Genomic DNA, 8,146 nt, shown 5'->3' with positions numbered 1-8,146 from the left:
GAGAGAGAAAGTTTGTCTGTCTGAATGCAGAAGGTAAAGCTAAAATGAATAATTGGTCTGATTTTTGCTTTTTTACGCAGTAGCAATTTTGCAATTCAAATCAATGACTCTCTTTCTGAACATGCAGTATTATGTATAACCAAGATATACAATAAAGTTCGAGTCATCGGAGCATCTTTTATCCAAACATATACATGATAAACAAAACACTACTCAAACTTAAAGAAAAGTCCAACTTATCCTAATAAACAAAACACCACTCAAACTTAAAAAAATATAAGGATGCAGATGAGAAAGGCCTACAAATTTCATTGGAGTCAACCATATAGCAAATCCTCCTAGCTTAAGATTCATGATTTGATGTGACTGGTAGTTTGAAAGAAGAAAATCAAGAGATGGTAAATAACATACATTGTTGCAACAATAAATTGAATCTTCTAGACTCCTAAATCGTAGATGCGTTATAACGAATAATCAATCTACAAAATCTAAACAAAATGCGGAATGAATTCCTACTTACATTGAATTAACAACCAAAAAACTAAAAACATACAGCTAATCACAGATTAAATCAAATGAGCCTCACAATACACACTATTTGATGATTATGCAAATTCAACAACATAGAACTAACAAGTCAAAGTAATTCATCATTTCTAACAAACGTCAATAGGAAGCAAAACCAAATTAAGCATTGTTCCTCTTAAAAATTCGAAGACTACAACATTTAAGATCACGATTAGCGAGCGAAAGTAAGATATATACCTTAATAACAAAACAATGGTAAAGCCAAATGTTAGATGGATGAGAGTACTCGACCAACAATGTGTAAACAACTGCAATGCAATACTTTACTTTTAGTAGAATAAGCTCGACATACTACGCTTAGAATGTTTAACAATAAGCAAAGAACGAAAGTGCAAATCGCATAAAGAGTTGTAACATATTATATAGAGGGAGAAGGACAATACACTTCACGGGTAAATAGTAATTTTTTTGAAAGTATATGCATCCAAGTGACTTAGTGCAGAAAAAGTAACTTCATAGCCGACAGATGTCTCAAAAGAGTACAAATCATATGAAAGCACCACATGCATTGGCAGCAAATATTGATGGCGAAACAGTAGCCATCAATAATTGAATCAACTTTCAATTCTAAAAATCACATAAAATTGAGAAAAATTCAGCAAAACTAAAGTCCAATCACACCACATTTTCAGATCATCGGCAAATCGTAATTGAACATGGACGTCGTTGGGTGGAGGAGCATTAGTCGCCATTCTACGAGAAATAAGCGAAATAAAATGACTTCTTAGTTAAATCGGCTGAGTTCACTCGAAACTTGCCAACGAAAACAAAAAAGAAGAATGAAATCATTAATCTACACATACCGTTGATGAAAATGGATGGGTGAGGGTATATTGGATTCGTCGGGCGATGAGCAAACTATTGGTGGCGGTTTGACGACGATCGGCATTCAGATGGCGTTGAATCGAAGCTGAAATCGCGGCAGAGGAGATTTTACCGGCTTCAAGCGATGTTGATAAAAATGGAATCCAATCGGATGCAAATATTCGTCATGTTGAGAGGAGTCGAACGGTATAGATTTAAGTCGGTGGGTCATGGAATTGTGTTAGAAGAGAAGAAAAATTTGTGAAGAAGATGATGTGATGTCATTTTCTAGACAAAAAGTAATTAAAAATATTTGAAAATAATCAAAAATACATTTAAAATTTACAAAACCAACCAACCCAAACATACTAATTATTTTGGCCCATCTCAAAGATGGGCCAAAATCAAAACCAAACATTCTGATTATTTTCTGAAAATTCATGACTTTATGTTATTTTAATTTTATATATGCAGAAAAAAAAAGATAATGGAATCAATTTTTCAGAAAAAATTGTGCAGCACCAGTTGGTCGTGACAAATATGGCCGGCGCAACGGGTCGGTCGTGCCGAACAGTTGGGTCGATTTCTCCATTTTTTTCAAAAAAATAATTTTTTTAGTTTTTCTGCATATTTACTAAAATTGTTAGTTTTAGCTGAATTTGATTTTGGTTGAGATTGGTAATTTCCTAGAATTAAATTGCCAAAATTAATTTGGAATAGGTTTTCAAACAAAAATTATTTTTTCATGTGTTGCACTAATATCCAATTTTTAATTGCATTATTTTACGTGTAATTTAAGCATATGATTATATTTTTTTATATGGTATTGGTTATTATATATTTTAATACATGGTTTGTATTATTTGGTTGATGTGACTATGTTCTATTATGTGCTTGTGTCATATTTGTTAATTGAATTAACATAGAATGATCATAAAGCCCTTAGACGTTTGCTTGATTTTATTTTCTATTGGGTTGGTGTTGGATTTATTAATCCAATAATATTGGATCCTTAATCCAACATTGGGCTTATATGCAAAATAATTATGTATTATAGACTGTTCAAATTTATGCCCAATAAAGTGATCAAATAAAGTTTCAATAGTTTGGGTTTTAATGTATCTGATAGGATGTGGGCCTTTAATATGTAGAGACTAACGGTAATTTCAGTTTTAGTGAGGGCTGAAATTAAAATACTTATTATTATATATTTATGTGTCATAGTCCCCAGAACACACATACTTCAAATTATATCTTCTGACATCCTATTATCAAATAGAGATCAGAGAGAAAGGAAACTAAAGGAAACTTTGTGAAACCTTGTTGATCTAGAAGGGTGTTGACACAATTCAATTGAGTCCCCTATAGCTATGGATTCAAGTATGCTTCCGCATTTACAATTATCGCATTTCTTAACGATTCAGCATGAACGGTTCTAGTATTGATAATGATTCTTTATTCACTACAAAGTATTTATTTAAAATCTAACAATTAGGGCCTGTTACATCCGGGTCTGGGTCAGACCTGAATCCAAACCCGGTTTGGGGGTCAACGGTCAACTGTTGACCATATCATTTTTTTTGAAGCAGTTTTGAAATGGTTATGTATATATTTTAATGTGAATTTATTGAAGCAACATGTCACCAAAGTGACCTCTCTTCTTGAAGTTAATTCATTTAAAAATATAAGAAGAAGTGTGTACGTAAATTTTGTTAATGTCGATCGGCTCAAAGGAAGGTCCACATCTGACGAGATTTATCTACATGTATGGTGGTAGACATGTAATGATTATTCGATTTTGCATGTGAATAATAAATCAGCCCAAAGGAAGGTTTGTTGTTTGACATGATCTTATCGTTAGTGTTTAATCGCTGCAATAAGATATCACTTACAAGTTAATATTTTTTCAAAAGATAAAATATTAATGGAGTACTCGATATCTTGAGGATTATTGTACTGTTATTTTGAATTATAATTGTGATTTTATATTTTATTTAAAGACTTATGTAAGCTTGTATGGATTCAGCTACGACTCCTGCTAATATTACTACCAACATCAATTTCATCCCTATGCTAAATGGCTCAAACTTCAAATTATGGAAGGAGAATCTCGAGATAGTTCTCGGGGTGATGAATCTTGACCTTGCACTAAGGGAAGATTCCCCTCCTATACTTATAGATAAGAGTACCTCTGAAGAAAAGAGGGAGAAAGTAAAGTAGGAGAAATCTAACAATATGTGCGTAATGATTATTAAGAAGACCATTCCAGAAGCATTTAGAGGCACAATGTCTGAACATTGACTAAAGCTAAAGATTTTCTTGCTGATATTGAGAATAAGTTTGTCAAGAATGAGAAAGTTGAAATTGGTACACTCTTGACAAACCTAATTTAGGAAAGGTTCACTAACAAAGGCAATATCAGGGAGTATATTGTGGAAATATCTCATCTTTCTTCAAAATTGAGAGCACTTAAACCTAACCTCTCTGAGGACTTGTTCGTGCATTTGGTTTTGATATCTCTTCCAACACAATTTAGTCAGTTCATACTATCTACTGCTGCTAGCACTTCGACTGCTCCTGTTACACCACTAAGCTGAGGGTTTGGCAATCAAAGATTTCAAATGAAGGTACTTTAAATTGAGTATTGACATGATTACTATTCTACCCTAGTATTGATACCAATAATTGGTTTGAAACGTTCCAAGTCAAGGATGTCGAGACTGGGCATAGGAAATTCTGTAGTGACTTGCACTAATTATTGCCATAATTAGATGAATGTCTTGTTTCATCGGTAATAGACGTGGGACGTCTATGCAATTTTAGTAGGTTAGATGACAAGGTTGTTAGTTGACTAAAATAACTCGCGAGAATCGTCATATGAAAGCTTTGGAGGCTTGGTTGGTATGACTTGAATTCCCGGCTCGATAGTATGGAATTAGTTCTCAGACTTAACGAATCATAGCACTCACATTCATACGATGACTATATCTTGAATTTGGCTAGAGATTGACCATGTTTTCGATGTGGTCGTTAGTAGTGTTGTCCAGTGTAAGGAGTATGAAGTGAGGAACGTTAGATTTAAGTTTTTTAATTTCATCCCGACCACCAAATCTAAAGATGCGGCGGAGGTTGATTTTTTATAAAAACGGTGTATTTTAGTTTCATCATCTTCCCTATCTCCCAAGCTTTCTAAATCATTCTTATTCCCATCCCCTTCATCACTAGGCCATTCAAGTTCCCCAGTTTCAAGTACTCTATCAATCTTTTTAGTTTCATTTTATCCTTCATAACCCTTTTTAGTTTCATCATTGAAAGCAAGTGGATCAGTCAGACAATTCGACGGAAGCGTGATTAATATGGTAATTTAGAATTAATCTGATCAAAGGGATGTAAACTTTGATAATTCCAGAGTCTTCAGTGTAATTAAAATTTAGAAAAATGCAAATGAAAGCCAAACATTTAAGTGGATAAGGAACAAAACTAAAGAGGAATAGAAATTAACCACGAATTTTACCTTTTGATCTGAGTTCTACACGACTACTCTTGTTGTTCCAAAACTCCTCTGGAAAAATAGTTATAAGAATGAAAACTATTTTTGCAATTTATCAGGACAATTATTTCATAGCATATAGTTCAAGGAACTATCATTGGAAAATGAAACACAATCAAATGTGGTCCATATTATAATACATTGATTGATTTTGTATTCTTTTAATATACAATGATATTAAAAGAAAATTTCTGTATTATGTATGTTCAATGGTACCACATACAGAAATGAGGGCATTGATTGGAAACCTATGATACAGATGTTTTTGATTATTTGCTGGTTACTCTATTAATACTTTTGATGTTGAGTAACATATGTTGTGACTTTATAATATGGTAGATGAGTCGAAACGGGAAGGAGCCATGCGGTACGTCTTTGGAGCCAAGGTCACAAATTGACGATGCTTGGTGGGATCTGCCACAGGTGTTTTTGTTCATTAAATTGATGTATGAGCATTACAAGAAAGGACGCCTTATCTCATCTACATTTAGTGAGCAAATTTGGCGTGAAATCGGGGTTGAGTTGTACGAACGTACTAGAACAGAATACACCATTGCGCAACTTAAAGGTAAGGCTAACAGGTTTCGAATTCTTTGGCGTAAGTTTTATGATTTGGTATACAAACGGACTGGTTTTGGTTGGGATCCAACTACGTATACTGTGACTGCCAGTAAGGATCATTTGGCTGAATGGATCGCGGTAATTGTATTATATTTCTTATTTTATTTTCAAACATATATTCACATTTATTGTCATATGTGAATGAAGTATGAATGATTGTGCAGGCTAATCCGAGAGAGTCTGGCTTAAAAAAGAAGGGTCTTCCTCATTTCGATTTATGTACTGAGATGTTCTCCACATCTGTAGCCACCAGTAATATTGCCCGTTCCTCTGCCATGCCTCCTATCGACAACAATGACGATGATGAAGTTGATGTAAGCTATCCTACAATGGATAGTGGTAATCCACTCTCATCCGGCGCTAGAAAAATTCCAAGAACAACAAGAGGAGTGCAGCGAAAAGGGGGGCAAGGTGATCGGTCAAATCGAATTGATGCTTGCATTGATGCCATCATGGCTTGCAATGAAGCCAAAGCTCGAAAGCTGGCCAAATCCCAACAATGATATTGAAGATTGCATGCTTACGCTGTCTAAAATGGAGGGACTACCGCGGGATTTATTCTTTGCAGCGCAACATCAGTTTATGTTGAAGGTGAGGCGTCAAATGTTTCTTCTGATAAGTGATGAGGACAAACGTGCTTGGGTTGAGAGATTGGGAAAGTAAACAAACTCCTTTGTGGGATGCATGAATTTGAAATATTCTTTTTTATAAACTTGTAATAAAGACATGGTATTGTATGATGTTAGTTCTTTTTATTTATTTATTTAAATACTAGATTATAATGTTCATGGTAATGATTTGTTTGAGGTTTTATTTTTTAAATAAGATATTCTAATAATGACAATTTTCGTTAAAGTTATTTTTATAAACTAAAATAATATTAATTTATCATTTTATTAAGCTCATTTTCTTACAATTTAACGAGATTGACAGTTTCGTTAAAATTATTTTTATAAACTAAAATAATATTAATTTATAATTTTATTAAACTCATTTTCTTACAATTTAACGAGAATGACCAGTTTTGTTAAAACTATTTTTATAAACTAAAATAATGTTAATTTATAATTTTATTAAACTCATTTTCTTATAATTTAACGAGATTGACTAGTTTCATTAAAATTATTTTTATAAACTAAAATAATATTAATTTATAATTTTCTTAAACTCATTTTCTTACAATTTAACGAGATTGACCAGTTTCGTTAAAATTATATTTATAAACTAAAATAATATTAATTTATATATTAATTTAGAATTTTATTAACCTCATTTTCTTATAATTTAATGAGATTGACTAGTTTGTTAAAAATATTTTTATAAAGCAAAATAATATTAATTTATTATTTTATTAAACTCATTTTCTTACAATTTAATGAGAATGACAATTTTCGTCAAACTCATTTTCTTACAATTTAATTATTTTTATAAAGTATATAATTTCGTGTAAATAAAGTTTAATAGCCAAACTACCACTAACTGCACTTGCTGGGTAAAATAAAGTCAAACCCCATGCATGAACTTGGTCAGGCTAAAGATATGCAAAATCAATTCATCAGGCAAATTAATGTAATTATTGTCACCAACCCTCTTTCTTGTCAAATAATAGTGTGTGATGCATATACCCCAAGTGGTAGAGAGTATTAGTTCGTTACAATTAATGCATATTTGCATTATAAAGGTATTTCACCAATACCTTTGAGCAGAAACAGAGGAATGGATGATCAAGAGGCAACACTTGTTCTAATGATAGAGATGAAGAGACAAATTCTTCGGATATGTCTTCCGATGAGGAAAAATACTTCATGTTACTTTATGAGGTGTTATGCCCTTCATATTTTCGGACAAAACAACCCCAACATATTTCTTCTCTACAAGGCTCTGATTGGATGAGCGAGCTTATGTCAGGACACCCAAATCGAATCTACAATATGTTACGGATGGAGAGAGAAGTATTCCAAAATTTGTGCTCGTTCCTACAAGCGAGAGGTGTTCTATTAGAGTCGCAACGGTCGCGTGTCTCTATTATAGAATCAGTGGCCATTTTCTTACAAACTGTTGGTTTAAGCGAGTGTTAAAGAACGAGCTGCGAGCGGTACTAGCACTCATTGGAGACCATCTCAAGGTACATGAAACGTGTTTCTCGGGCGCTGAATTTTCTTGCACCGGAACTAATTTGTCCTGCAAATTTCAATCACATTCATCCTAGAATCCAGTACAATCGACACTTCTTTTCCTATTTTAAGGTTAGGTATAATGCATTCATTTAATCCACAAACCGCTAGTTTTCCTTCTCACAACATTTCAAATTTATTTATTATTAGGATTGCGTAGGCGCAATTGATGGCACATTTATACCAACAAGTATCCTAGTGACCATGCAAAATGCATACCGTTCACGACACGGTGAAATCTCATAGAATGTTATGGTTATTTGCGATTTTGACCTAATGTTTATATATGTCATGGCTGGATGGAAGGGTAGCGTAAACAATGCCCGTGTGTTCATGGATTGCCTCAACAACGATCAAAATTTTCCGTGGCCACTAAATGGTATTAAATTTACATTATTCAAAATTTTAC

At 33.1% G+C, this 8,146-nt stretch overlaps 1 long non-coding RNA gene across 1 annotated transcript; it reads right to left on the bottom strand.

Annotated features, from left to right (window-relative positions):
* On the bottom strand, nucleotides 974-1,664 carry LOC110012742. The gene is made up of 2 exons (XR_002287953.1): nucleotides 1,392-1,664; nucleotides 974-1,281 (listed from the first exon to the last, which is right to left on the bottom strand). It is a non-coding gene; the product is annotated as an uncharacterized LOC110012742 (long non-coding RNA).

The sequence above is a fragment of the Sesamum indicum genome, linkage group LG10 (assembly GCF_000512975.1).
Source record: "Sesamum indicum cultivar Zhongzhi No. 13 linkage group LG10, S_indicum_v1.0, whole genome shotgun sequence".
NCBI classification, from domain to species: Eukaryota; Viridiplantae; Streptophyta; class Magnoliopsida; order Lamiales; family Pedaliaceae; genus Sesamum; species Sesamum indicum.
The sequence above is the reverse complement of the archived record's forward strand: the minus strand, read 5'-3'. Positions and strand labels throughout refer to the sequence as shown.